The 13,802-nt window shown below is 41.8% G+C and overlaps 1 non-coding gene across 1 annotated transcript; it reads right to left on the bottom strand.

Moving 5' to 3' along the window:
* Positions 1-11,891: 11,891 nt before the first annotated feature.
* Positions 11,892-11,998, bottom strand: LOC130978262 (small nucleolar RNA R71). Its single transcript, XR_009085915.1, has one exon. It is a non-coding gene; the product is annotated as a small nucleolar RNA R71 (small nucleolar RNA).
* Between the last annotated feature and the right edge of the window lie 1,804 nt (positions 11,999-13,802).

Raw genomic sequence — 13,802 nt, 5'->3', positions numbered from 1 at the left:
TCAATACCTTACTTGCATAGTAGATAACATGAAGCTTCTTTTCCTTCCTCTGCCCCAACACAGCACCAATTGCAAGGTTACTTGCATCACACATGAGTTCAAAAGGTAGTCCCCAACTTGGGGGTGTGATTATTGGTGCTGTGGTGAGCTTAGCCTTTAGAGTTTCAAAAGCATGTTTGCATTCATCATCAAAGATAAAAGGATTGTCTACCACCAACAAATTGCTTAGTGGCTTTGCTATTTTGGAAAAATCTTTGATGAATCTCCTATAAAACCCAGCATGTCCTAAGAAACTTCTAACGGCTTTCACACTAGTTGGCAAAGGAATTTTTCTATAATTTCTACTTTTGCCTTGTCAACTTCTATACCCTTTCTTGAAATTTTATGACCAAGAACAATGCCTTCGGGTACCATGAAATGGCATTTCTCCCAATTCAAAACTAAATTGGTTTCTTGGCATCTTTTCAAGACTAAGGTAAGATGGTGCAAGCAAGTATTGAAGGAATCACCAAAAACAGAGAAATCATCCATAAATACTTCAATAAATTTTTCTACCATGTCTGAGAATATTGATAGCATGCATCTTTGAAAGGTAGCTGGGGCATTACAAAGTCCAAATGGCATTCTCCTATATGCAAAGACTCCAAAGGGACAAGTAAAGGAGGTCTTCTCTTGATCCATGGGGTCAACCACTATCTGGTTATATCCAGAATATCCATCAAGAAAACAGTAGTAAGCATGGCCAGCCAACCTTTCAAGCATCTGGTCAATGAAAGGGAGAGGAAAGTGGTCTTTTTGTGTAGCATCATTCAGCCTCCTATAGTCTATGCACATTCTCCACCCTGTCACTGTTCGTGTTGGGATAAGCTCATTCTTCTCATTAACAATGACAGTCATCCCCCCTTTCTTGGGTAGTACTTGCACTGGACTGACCCACGGGCTGTCAGATATAGGGTAGATGATCCCAGCTTTGCACAACTTCAAGACTTCCTTTTGAACAACCTCCTTCATTGTAGGATTCAATCTTCTTTGGGGTTGTACCACCGGTTTGGAACCCTCCTCTAAGAGTATCTTGTGCATGCATACGGCAGGGCTTATACCTTTCAAATCATCAATGGTCCGTCCCAATGCCTCTTTGTGAGCTTTCAATACTACAAGGAGCTTTTCTTCTTCCTCTGCACTCAATGTGGAATTGATGATCACTGGGAAGCTGTCCTTCTCACCAAGGAATGCATATTTGAGATGAGGGGGTAGTGGTTTCAACTCTTGTTGTGGTGCCTCTTCTTTCGTAGCTTCACTTGGTTCCTCTGATGCTTCCAATTTGTTCTCTTCTTGTCCCTTGATGTTATGGACTTCTTCTTGTTTCACTTGATGATTTGTATCAAGTACTTCTTCAACCAATGAATCCACTACATCAATCCTCATGCAACTTTCTTTCTCAACGGGGTGTTGCATTGCTTTGAAGACATTTATGGTCATTTGTTCATCATGCACTCTGAAAATCATCTCTCCCTTTTCCACATCAATGATTGTTCTAGCTGTAGCCAAGAAGGGTCTACCAAGAATGACTGAATTGTTTCCCTCTTCATCCATGTCTAGGACCACAAAATCAGCTGGGAATATGAAGTTTCCCACCTTCACCAAGAGGTTCTCAACTACTCCATTTGGTATCTTGATGGATCTGTCAGCAAGTTGGAGTGACATCCTTGTAGGTTTAAGCTCTTCAATCATCATTTTCTTCATCATGGTAAGGGGCATGAGGTTAATGCTTGCTCCCAGGTCACAAAGTGATTTGTCCACGGCCATGCTCCCAATCGTGCAGGGTATGAGGAAGCTGCCAGGATCTTTGAGTTTTGGAGGTAGCCCTTTTTGAATGATGGCACTACACTCTTGATTGAGAATCACTGTTTCTTTTTCTTGCCAACTTCTCTTCTTGGTGATCAATTCCTTAAGAATCTTTGCATATAATGGCATCTGTTCCAGAGCTTCTGCCAATGGGATGTTGATTTCAAGTTTCTTGAAGATTTCTAAGAACCTTGGGAATTGTTGGTCCTTTGCTCCTTTGTGTATCCTAGTTGGGTATGGAAGCTTGGGTACATAAGCTTTTACTCCTTCATTTTTGTTTTCTTGTTGTGGATTCACAATCTCCTTGCCATCACGGTTGCCTCCTTGACTTGGTGGATTGCCTTGTGGCTTGGTAGCCTCTTTGCCTTTGTTAGCTGTTGAATCCTTTTCTTCATTCTGCCTCTCCACTGTGTCTTGCTCTTTGGGTTTTGTTGCTTCTTTATTTGAACTTTCACCAACTACCTTGCCACTTCTTAGCTGCAGAGCTTTACATTCTTCTCTTGGGTTGGGTATTGTATCACTTGGGAGAACATTGGTTGGTCGCTCAGCTTGTTTGGCTAATTGTCCCACTTGTCTCTCAATATTCTTCATGATGACCTCATGTTCCTTGTGTCCCTTGGCTAAGGCTTGAGTGGTTTGGGCAAGTGCTTGCAAGGTTGCTTCAAGACTTGCAATTCTGGACTCATGATGGTCAATTGGAGATATGATGGGGGTTGATTGTTGTTGGAAATTGTTGGGTGGATTAGTGTGGTAATTCTGTGTGTTGGATGTTAGTGCAGGGAGGTTGTTTTGGTGAGTTTGTGAGTTATTATGAGGGTGTTGATATGTGTTTTGTGTTTTTCTATATTGGTTAGTGTTGGTGGCATGGTGATTTTGGTTATTTGTGTTACGGTTGTGGTTGTGGTTGTTGTTCTTTTGCCAATGGTTTTCTCCCCACTTTAGATTGGGATGATTTCTCCAGGATGAATTGTATGTATCACCATGAAATTCATCCTGAGAGTTTGAAGTGTTCTGCATGTATTGAACTTGTTCTTGTGGTTGTTCAACCGTGATCCCTTCACCTTGGCTCCATTCAAGTGATGGTTGATTTGTTGTGTTCACTGATGCAAGTTGCATACCATCCATTCTCTTTGTTATCATCTCCATTTGTTGTTGGATTTGTTGGTGCATTAACTTGTTTTGTGCCAAGATAGCATCAACACCTTCAAGCTCCATTACACCTTTCTTTGGGGTCGGATTATGCTGCCTCTCTGATGAGTAATAATACTGATTGTTTGCCACAATCTCAATGAGGTCTTGAGCCTCCTCAGCAGTTTTCATCATGTTGAGTGATCCTCCTGATGAGTAATCTAGTCCTTTCCTTGCTTCTGGACTTAGGCCTTCATAGAAGTTTTGGAGTTTGACCCAATCACTAAACATGTCAGGTGGGCATCTTCTCATTAGTGCCTTGTACCTTTCCCAGGCTTCATATAATGACTCCCCATCCATTTGCCTAAAAGTTTGAACCTCTGTCTTCAACTTGATGATCTTTTGAGGTGGGTAGAACTTTGCTAGAAATCTTCTCATCACTTCATTCCAATCATTGAGGCTTTCCTTAGGGAATAATTCTAGCCATTGAGTGGCTTTATCCCTCAAAGAGAATGGGAATAACAGCAACTTGTAGACATCTGGATGCACTCCATTTGTCTTCACTGTATTGCATATCCTCAGAAAAACAGATAGATGTTGATTTGGGTCTTCAAGAGGTCCCCCTCCATAGGAGCAGTTGTTTTGTACCAACGTGATGAGTTGGGTTTTAACTCAAAATTATTGGCCTGAACTGGAGGAGTGGCAATGCTGCTCCCACAATGTCTTGGATCAGGGATGGTGTAAGAAGAAAGCACCCTTCTAGGTGGTCTATCGTTGTTGTTGACCCCTCCAGGATTGTGCATCTCATCCTCCATGACTTGATCTTCTCCTCTGAATCCTCTTCACCAACTATTCCCTTTCCTCTTTCTGCTCTCATCCTTCGGAGGGTTCTCTCGTCCTCAATGTTACGTCTACTAGCTCCTGACATACACAATAGAACCAAAATCACAAGTGAGACACTCTAGAGTTAGAGTGGAATTAGAGTTAGTGAAACAAAGTATCAAACAGTTAGTGGGCTTAACAAAAGTACTAAAAAAAATGCTTAATCTAAATTACCATTCACTTAATTATTGTCAATCTTTTCCAATCCCCGGCAACGGCGCCAAAAACTTGATACGTAAAAAATTAGATTTACGTAAAACCGGCAAGTATACCGGGTCGTATCAAGTAGTAAAACTCACTAAGAGTGAGGTCGATCCCACGGAGATTGGTAGATTAAGCAACTTTAGTTAATTGGTAAATTTAGTCAAGCAAACATAGTTTTGATTTCATGAGCATTTTGATTTTTGAACATAATTGCAAGAATTTAAATGACACAGAATGTAAAGAACTAGAGGATAGAAATAAAGTGAAAGTAAATAACGGAAACTTAAATTGCAAGAAACTTAAATGATATCAAAAGTAAATTGCAAGAAATAGAGTGCTGAATTCTAAAGAGCAAAAGAGTAAGAAATAAAGAAACAGAATGTAAATGACAAGAATAATAAATTGCAAGAATGTAGAAGGGGATTGGGTAATGGGTTTTCAAACACTAAGAACAAAAGAAATGAGAATTAATGATAGAGAGGATCATTAGGGATCAGAGATGCAAGTGTTCATGAATTGATGTTAGTCAAATCCTTCTCAATCATGTGCTTAGATCCATGGCAAGTGGGTAATTGAATCCCAATCTCTTGGTGATTCAATTTCTCTCAACATAGCCAAATGCCACTCTCGTGATCTATTTGTTCATGAGAAGAGATGAAGCTCAATTCTAATCCAGCCACACAATTCCCATAATCTCAACCAAGGAGAGTTACATCTCACATACTAACCAAGGTGTATTGATTAAGGAAATCATGAGAGGATGAACTCTAAACTGAAATATGTGGCTCATTCTTCAAATTCACCACATAATTCATATAGATTAACCCCTCTCTCGATGGTGGTTGAATCTTTGAAGAACAAGAGTTCCCTCTTTAATCAACCACTAGAATTGAGGAGGAAAAGATGAATTCACCAATTCATTCCAACAAGCAGAGCTCCTCCCCCTAATGAAAGTGGGGTTTAGTGAGTCATTGCTCCAATTTCAACAACAATTTCCATCAACAAAAATTAAACTAAGTGTAAAGGAAAGATGAAGAAGAAGAAGGAAAATGCTTAAAGCTTCAGAAAATGAAGAAGAAGAGTTCCAATCAAAACCACGAAAGATGCTCTCGGGTATACTCCCGGAAGTACCAAAAGTGTTCTCAAAATAAAAGTGCTAAAAGTATAAAAAAAGTTCTAAGTGTCGAAAAGTGTAAAAGTGAAAAGTGTAAAAAGAAAAGTCCTCCCCAAGTACACCAATCTCTTCTATTTATACTACTCCCAAAACTTCTTCAGAGATCTTCAATTTGGGTTAGCAATGTGGGCTTTCTCATTGTTGCATTCTTGGTTCAATTGAAGAAGTTGTTGGCCTTTGTGATGAATAGGGGAAGCAGAGCAAGTTGGCAACCATTCTGGCCCATTGAGGGGCGTTGTTGGCAATAACTCCAGGCATAATGCACGTTGGCAACGTGCATGGCATTTTCCTGGGAGTGAGTTTGAGACTTGGGCGTTGCTAGCCCAAGTTGTTGCTAACAACGTGCTACTCCTCTTCTTGGCTCTATTTTCATGCTAAATGTAGCCCAAAATTTGAGTGTCAATCCTCTGTTTCAATATGGACTATCATACATCATTGGAAAGCTCTTGATGTCCTCTTTCCAATGCCACTGAAATCACCTCATTTGGACTTTCCTAGCTCAAGTTATGCTTCCTCAAAGAAGGTAAGGTTAAGCTGCCAAGTTGTTGCCAAAAACGCACCTTCACTCCCAAGTTGGCAACGTGCCCGAGCCTAGCCTCCCAAGGCAAGGATTTGGGGCTGGCGTTGTTGCAAAACACGCCCCCTTGCTGGCACGTTGGCAACATGCTCGTGCCCCCCTCCAGGGCTCATCTCTAGCCTTCTTGAATTTCACTTCATGTTCTTGTTTTTAGGGCCTAATGATGACTCTGGTTTGGCTTCAATTTTGTGCTCCACCATAGACTCTCATATATGGTTGGAAAGCTCTGAATGTTAGCTTTCCAACGCAACTGGAAGCACTCAATTTGGATCTCTGTAGCTCCAGATATCTTCCATTGAAGGGGACATGGTCAGGCTATCTTGTTGGAGTTGTTGTGGATAACGCCCCTATATTCCAAGTTAGCAACGTGCATCACAATTTCCTGGCGTTGTTGATGAACACTCCTTCTCTTCAGCACGTTGGCAACGTGCTCGAGCCTTTCTCAAGGCTCCATGTTTGCTTCCTGGCGTTGGCAACGTGCATGGCAATGCTTATGGGCGTTGGCAACTTGGTTGGTGCGGCTTATGGGCGTTGGCAACTTGGTTGGCACCAAGACTTGGTGCCTAGCCAAGCAACCATTCCTGGCGTTGTTGCCAAACACGTCAATGCTTCCTAGCTCAACAACGTGCTCGAGCTCCCCTTTGGTGCCAAAATTGCTTGCTACGTTGCCAAGGAACACGCCTTCATAACTTGGAGTTGGCAACGTGCATCTCATTTTCCTGGGCCAAGTTTTCTTGTGTGGCGTTGCCTAGGGACACGCCTATGGTTCCTGGCGTTGGCAACGCCCTCGAGCTCCTCTTCAAGGCTCCATTTGTTGCTTGGCGTTGCCTTGAATAACGCCTATGGTTCCTGGCGTTGGCAACGCCAGCTTCTCTTCCTCCAGGGCCAAGCTTGCTTCACAAATTGGTGTTGGCAACGTGGTTCTAGAGTTGGCAACGTGCTTCACTTCATCCAGGGCCAAGCTTGCTTGTGTGGCGTTGGCAACGTTGTTCTAGAGTTGGCAACGTGCTTCACTTCATCCAGGGCCAAGCTTGCTTGTGTGGCATTGCCTTCAACAACGCCCATAGTTCTTGGCGTTGGCAACGCCCTCGACACTCCTTCATGGCCCAAGCTTCTTGCTTGTGTGGGCGTTGCCTTCAACAACTCAGCCTATTCTTCAAGTTGGCAACGCCAACTTTGCTTCCAAGGCTGCCTGGCGTTGTCCTCAACAACGCACCACATTCCTCAAGTTGGCAACGCCAACTTTGCTTCTTGGTTGCCTGGCGTTATCCTCAACAACGCCCTCTCTTCCCAAGTTGGCAACGCCAACTCTTCTTCTTGGTAGCCTGGCGTTATCCTCAACAACGCCCTCTCTTCCCAAGTTGGCAACGCCAACTCTTCTTCTTGGTAGCCTGGCGTTATCCTCAACAACGCCCTCTCTTCCCAAGTTGGCAACGCCAACTCTTCTTCAAGTTGCCCAGCTTGCATCATTCTTGCTTCCATGCTTCCTTGTTTCATCACCTATCATCAACAAAGGAAATAGCTTCAAAGTCTTACCAATTCATGAAATAAATTCCATGAGATTCATTCATACTCATTCATGTATATATTCCTTAAATCATTTGCATGAATTTGGCTAGAATCAACATGTTCCTTAGTATTCTCATGCATGAAAACAAACTCATAAAAAGACTTGTTTATTTAGAGAAAATGAGTGAAATCAAGCTAAAATCAACTAAACTAACTAGCTAATATATCAAATATGCAATTGCATCAATATGCAACTACACCCATTCATTAAACATATTTGGTGGACACCTTCTTGTTAGGTCTTTGAACCTTTCCCAAGCTTCATAAAGTCTCTCCCCATCTTGCTGTCTGAACGTCTGTACTTTAGTTCTCAGCCTATTGATCCTTTGCGGGGGGTAAAACCTTGCCAAAAACTTATTCACTACCTCCTCCGAATTTGTCAGGCTTTCTTTTGGGAAGGATTCGAGCCATTTGAATGCCTTATCCCTGAGTGAGAAAGGGAACAAGAGCAGCCTATAGACATCCTGGTGGACTCCATTGGACTTCACTGTGTCACAAATCCTCAAGAAGATGGTCAAGTGTTGATTCGGATCTTCTTGAGCACTTCCTCCAAATGAGCAATTATTTTGCACAAGAGTGATGAGCTGAGGTTTGAGCTCAGAATTGTTGGCATGTATGGTGGGCTTCTAAATGCTGCTCCCACAGTTGCCTGGGTTGGGATTGATATAAGAGCTTAACACTCTTCTATCCTCCCCAACATGATTTGCTCTACCTCCTCCCCCATGGTTATTAGCCTCTTCTTCATGTTGGTTTTCTATGTTGCCTTCCATGTTTTGTTCAAAGTGTCCCTGCTCCTTTTCAGCACCGATTGCACGTTTCCCTCTTGCTTCCCTCCTTAATCAAAGGAGGGTCCTCTCTGGTTCAAAATCGAAATTAGTTGAAGCCCCGCTTCTTCTCCCTGTCATACAACCAACAAGTACAAGCAAGGGAAAACTATGTGCAGAGAATATTGCTGTCAGGATTACTGTTAGTTGTGAATGAAGCAATATATCAAACAGTTAGTGGGTTAGCAAACTGAATTGTAAATAACAAAGAAATGAAAAAGTAGAGGGGGAAGGGAAGAAGTTAACTAAGACAGAAAGTAAATTACTCAAACAGAAAGTTAATTCAACAAAACAAAAATGCTCAATCTAGTGATCTTCCAATCTAATAATTGTTGATGCACGATCAATCCCCGACAACGGTGCCATAAACTTGATACAAGTGGAAATTGTCTCTCAACAAATTTCCTTCGGGAAGTGTACCGAATTTGTCGTCAAGTAAAAACTCACAATAGAGTGAGGTCGAATCCCACAGAGATTGATTGATCAAGCAACTTTGATTAGAAGATTGTTCTAGTTGAGCGAATTCAGAATTTGGGTTGAGAGTTGCAGAAAATAAAATGGCGGGAATGTAAATGACGGAAAAGTAAATGCTAGAATTAAAGAACTGAAAGTAAATGACTGAACATAAATTGCAGAATTGTAAATGGGATTGGGGTGTTTGCTCATGAAAGTAAACGCAGAAATTAAAGAGAATGGGTGAGATCAGAATTGGGGAGTTCATTGGGCACAGGAGATGTTGCAATTCTCCGGATCAAATTCATTTTCATCTCTTCCTCAATCAATGCACTCATTGATCTCCTTGGCAATCTTAATTGATTGAATTACAATTTCTTGCAATTCAATCTTTCAAATCTTGATCAATAGCCAATTCCTTGGTCAATTGCTCATGAGAAGAGATGAAGTGTGGTCCCTGATTATACCACATGCATTTCCCAAATCAAGTTTGAGAGGATTATAGTCACATATCCATCTAAACCCAATTTGGTCCAGCATGAGAAAGCATTTCTAGCTTGATCTCTTCATTCCTCTTTCAAGGTTCAGAAGGGATCCAAGTTTGAATAGTTTCTTTTCCAAGAGAACTACCCAATGGGATGAAGATCGAAAGCTTTCAAGTAAAATCAAGAGAAAAGATAGAAGAAGAATGAAGAAAACTAGTATTGATCCATCAAATTACAACAGAGCTCCCTATCCCAATGAAATGGGTTTAGTTGTTCATAGATCTAAAAAATGAAAATAAAGATGGAGAATACATTCTGAACTAGAAGAGCAGAGAAAGTAAAATTTAGAGAGTAATGCTTTCCCCCACTTCAGAACTCTTTTTCGCGACTCTCAAATAATTCAAAGCTACTCCTATATATTCTACTCTTCTATTCTTCTAGTTGATTCTTCAAGTCTTGGGCCTTTGGATCTTCCGGTTGGAGCAGTTCTCTTCTTCACTTGGGCTTGGTTTTACTTGCAGAGAGAAAGTGTGAAGTGGGCAGAGACTTTAGCTCAGGACATTAGAGGTGTTAACATTCAGTGAGAAAATGGGTTCGAAAACATTAGTGTCATTCAACTTTTTCACTAACGTTTCTTACCCAAGTAAAGGCTACGTTAACCTCAACGTTAGTGGCACAAACGTTGCCACTAACGTTGCCTCTTTGTCCTTCGCACACGTTATTGGGACTCAACTTTCCCAATAACATTGAGAGCCTCCCCCTTTCCTACGTTAAAGTCCACGTTAACTTAGTTAACGTGGCTCTTTTAACGTAGGCGTGCCAATCTTCGAGAACGTTAGTGACACTCAACATTGTCACTAACGTTCCAATATGCCCCTATCTCACGTTAGAGTCCACGTTAACTAGGTTAACGTGGCTTCTAACGTGGCTTTGCAAACCATATCCAACGTTAGTGACAATGTTGAGTGTCACTAACGTTGGCTCATCTTTCACTCATTGCCGTTAGCTTCCACGTTAACTAAGTTAACATAGAAGTTAACGTGGCTCCTTGGGGTTTTGTGGTTGCTTCCAACGTTAGTGACAATGTTGGGTGTCACTAACGTTGTCGACCATTCTTGCCTCTCACGTTAGCTCCCACGTTAACCAAGTTAACGTGGAAGTTAACGTGGTACATTGCACCTTAGGCCAACGTTAGTGACAATGTTGAATGTCACTAACGTTGGCTTCCTTCCCCTTGTTAACGTTAGAGGCCACGTTAACCAAGTTAACGTGGACTCTAACATGGCCACTTATGATCATTGGCCAACGTTAGTGATAATGTTAAGTGTCACTAACGTTGGCTCAAAGTCCTTTCTTCACGTTAGAGCTCACGTTAACTTAGTTAACATGACTCTTAACGTGGGCAATGATGGCTTCGAGAGCATTATTGGCAATCACTTTTCTCATTAACTTTGCAAGCTACCTCCCATTCCATGTTAGTGGCCACGTTAATTAGATTAACGTGACTGCTAAATAGTTCTTCCTTGCTTCCTTTGGTCCTGAAATCAAGCAATAGAGTGCATCAAAGTTCTAGTCTAAGTCATGGGTAATGCAAAAATACAATTTGTCACTAAATTCATGCAAAATCCTCATGAAATCATGTAAAATGCATAATATATGCTTGAATCAAGGTGTAAGTGAATATTACCCAAAACTAGCTTATTTCCTAAGGAAATGCATGAAACTACCCTAAAAACAGTAAAGAAAAGGTCAGTGAAACTGGCCAAGATGCCCTTGCATCAAGTTGCTTGACCAATCAATCCCTATGGGATTCGACCTCACTCTATTGTGAGATTTTACTTGACGATAATTCGGTATACTTGCCGAAGGGAAATTTGTTGAGAGACAAGGTTTCATGCATCAAGTTTATGGCGCCATTGCCGGGGATTGATTTTGTATCAACAATGATTAAGTTGGAAGTTCACTAGATTGAGCATTTTTTCTTTTGTTTCGTTTCTTCCTCACCCCTATACCCCCTCTGTTTTCTTTCTTTCTTTATTATTATTTACAATTCTGCTAACTAACCCACTAACTGTTTGATAATTTACACCACTCACACTAACAATAACTCTAACAAGAATAACCTCTTCATTTCATCTCTTGCTGTGTGTTTTGTTAGTTGTATGATAGGGAGAAGAGGGGGAGTTTCAACTTCCTTCGATTCAGAACCTGAAATAACCCTCCGGAGACTAAGGAGGGAAGCAAGAGGGAAAGGAGTTGTTGGTGCTGAGGAAGAGGAAGAGTATTTTGAAACCAACATGGAGGAGAACTTGGAAAATAATCATGAAGGAGAAGTTCACAACCATGCTAGAGAAGGCCCTACAAACCATGCTGGGCAAGAAAGGAGAGTTCTAGGCTCCTACATCAATCCAAATCCAGGAAACTATGGAAGTAGCATCCAAAAGCCTACCATACATGCTAACAACTTTGAATTAAAACCCCAGCTAATCTCCCTTGTTTAGAATAATTGCTTATTTGGAGGAAGTGCTCAAGAAGACCCCAATCAACATCTAACCACCTTCCTGAGAATTTGTGACACTATGAAGTCTAATGGAGTCCACCCGGATATCTATAGGCTATTTTTGTTCCTTTTTTCACTCAGAGACAAAACATCCAAGTGGCTTGAATCCTTCCCAAAGGAGACCTTGACAAATTGGGAAGATGTGGTGAACAAGTTTTTGGAAAGATTCTACCCTCCTCAAAGAATTAACAGGCTGAGAGCTGAGGTGCAAACCATTAGGCAACAAGATGGTGAGACTTTCTATGAGGCATGGGAGAGGTTCAAGGACTTAATAAGAAGATGCCCACCAGATATGTTCAATGAATGGGTTCAACTTCACATTTTCTATGAAGGTCTTTCTTATGAGTCAAAGAAGGTTGTAGACCATTCATCATGGAGCTCTCTAAACAAGAAGAAAACCATTGAAGAAGCCATAGATGTCATTGAAACAGTAGCTGAGAATGACTACTTCTATGCCTCTAAAAGAAGCAATACTCGAGGAGTAATGGAGCTGAACCACATGGATGCATTGCTAGCTCAAAATAAGATGATCACCAAGCAGCTAGCAGATCTTACCACGAAGGTGGAGGAAAACCAAGTTGCAGCAGTCATCACTTCATCACCAGCTAAAGAAGGAGTGAATATAGGAGAAGAATATAACTGGGAACAAGCCAACTATGTTGGAAACTCACCTAGACAAATCCATGATCCATACTCCAAAACTTACAACTCTAGATGGAGAAATCACCCCAACTTAAGGTGGGGAAATCAACAAGACCAAGGCCAAGACCAGAGATACCATAACCACAACCCCAACAACAATGCAACTCACCAACATCCCTCACAGAGGTCCTATCAATAACCACCTAATCCCAACCCACCATCACTAACCGAGGATAGACATTCAAAGATTGAGACCCTACTTTGAAGCATATGTAAGGAAATTCAAGATAGTAAAGCTTTTCGGGAAGAAGTGCGATCCAACATGCAGAATTAAGATGCTGCCATCAAGAAACTTGAAACACAGATTGATTACTTATTCAAGCAAGCCCCTGGACACAACATCTGTGATGACAGGTCATCATATACCCATTTTTCAAGCTAATTTCACTTGTTTTACTAGTCTTTATGCACTTTCTTGCATCCTAAGTAAGCAATTTGGAATGAAAATGCATAACTTCTTTAAATCAAACAACCACCATTAAATTGATGCTAAATCATAAGGTTTGAGCTAAAATTAATTGATTTTTAATGAATTATAAACCTTATGAGTTTAGAGATACTTTGATTGGTTGTTTTGGTTTCTTGTAGGTGAAGAAAGGAAGAAAAGAAGAAAAACGTGGCTTAAGAAGTGTGGCCAAGAATTGAGAAGTGTGGTGCAACAAAGAAGGAGGAGGCAAACATTGCCCTCCACAAGAGCACACTGCCCTCCAGGAGAGCAACATATTGAACCAAGCCTTGAAAAGCAACATTGCCCTGCCCACAACAAGGGCGGAGCACAATTTGATGTCAAGGACCAAAGGAAGCAAAAACTCTGCCCTGCCCTCCTCAAGAGCAATATCGGGCTCTCATGGAAAATAATTCAAAGGAAATTGCTTCCTAGTGCTTCCTATGGGTTTCGAACCCAAGATCAAGGAGGAAAGGAGTAGCGCTCAAACACAAGGAAAACAAGCAAAAATTGGCTTGCTTTCAATCTCCAAGAATCGAACACGGCACCATGAGGAAGCAAGGAACAAGGCGTGACTTTGGTGCCAAGAAAACCAAGGAAAAAGGAGCAACATGTGCCTCCACCGAGTTTCGAACGTGGGACTTCACCATTGGCACATTGCCCTGCCCTCCACAAGGGCAGGGCAGCATTTCTTGGTGCATGGCGCAGCATCTTGGCACGGCCAGGACTTGAGCTCTCGGCCAGCAGCATGCACGCACGGGCAGCACCTGGCGCACCATGACAACTCTGCCCTGCCCTCCACAAGGGTAGGGCAGCATCCTGCAGCATCTTGAACACCCATCACACGCACGAGGCCGCATGCACCATTTCCTGCTCTGCCCTCCACAAGGGCAGGGCAGCCTCCTGGAAGCCACTTTCTCATGGGCTGAAAATTGGATTAAAAATCCAATTTAA

This window comes from Arachis stenosperma, chromosome 4 (assembly GCF_014773155.1).
Source record: "Arachis stenosperma cultivar V10309 chromosome 4, arast.V10309.gnm1.PFL2, whole genome shotgun sequence".
Lineage (NCBI taxonomy): Eukaryota > Viridiplantae > Streptophyta > Magnoliopsida > Fabales > Fabaceae > Arachis > Arachis stenosperma.
The sequence above is the reverse complement of the archived record's forward strand: the minus strand, read 5'-3'. Positions and strand labels throughout refer to the sequence as shown.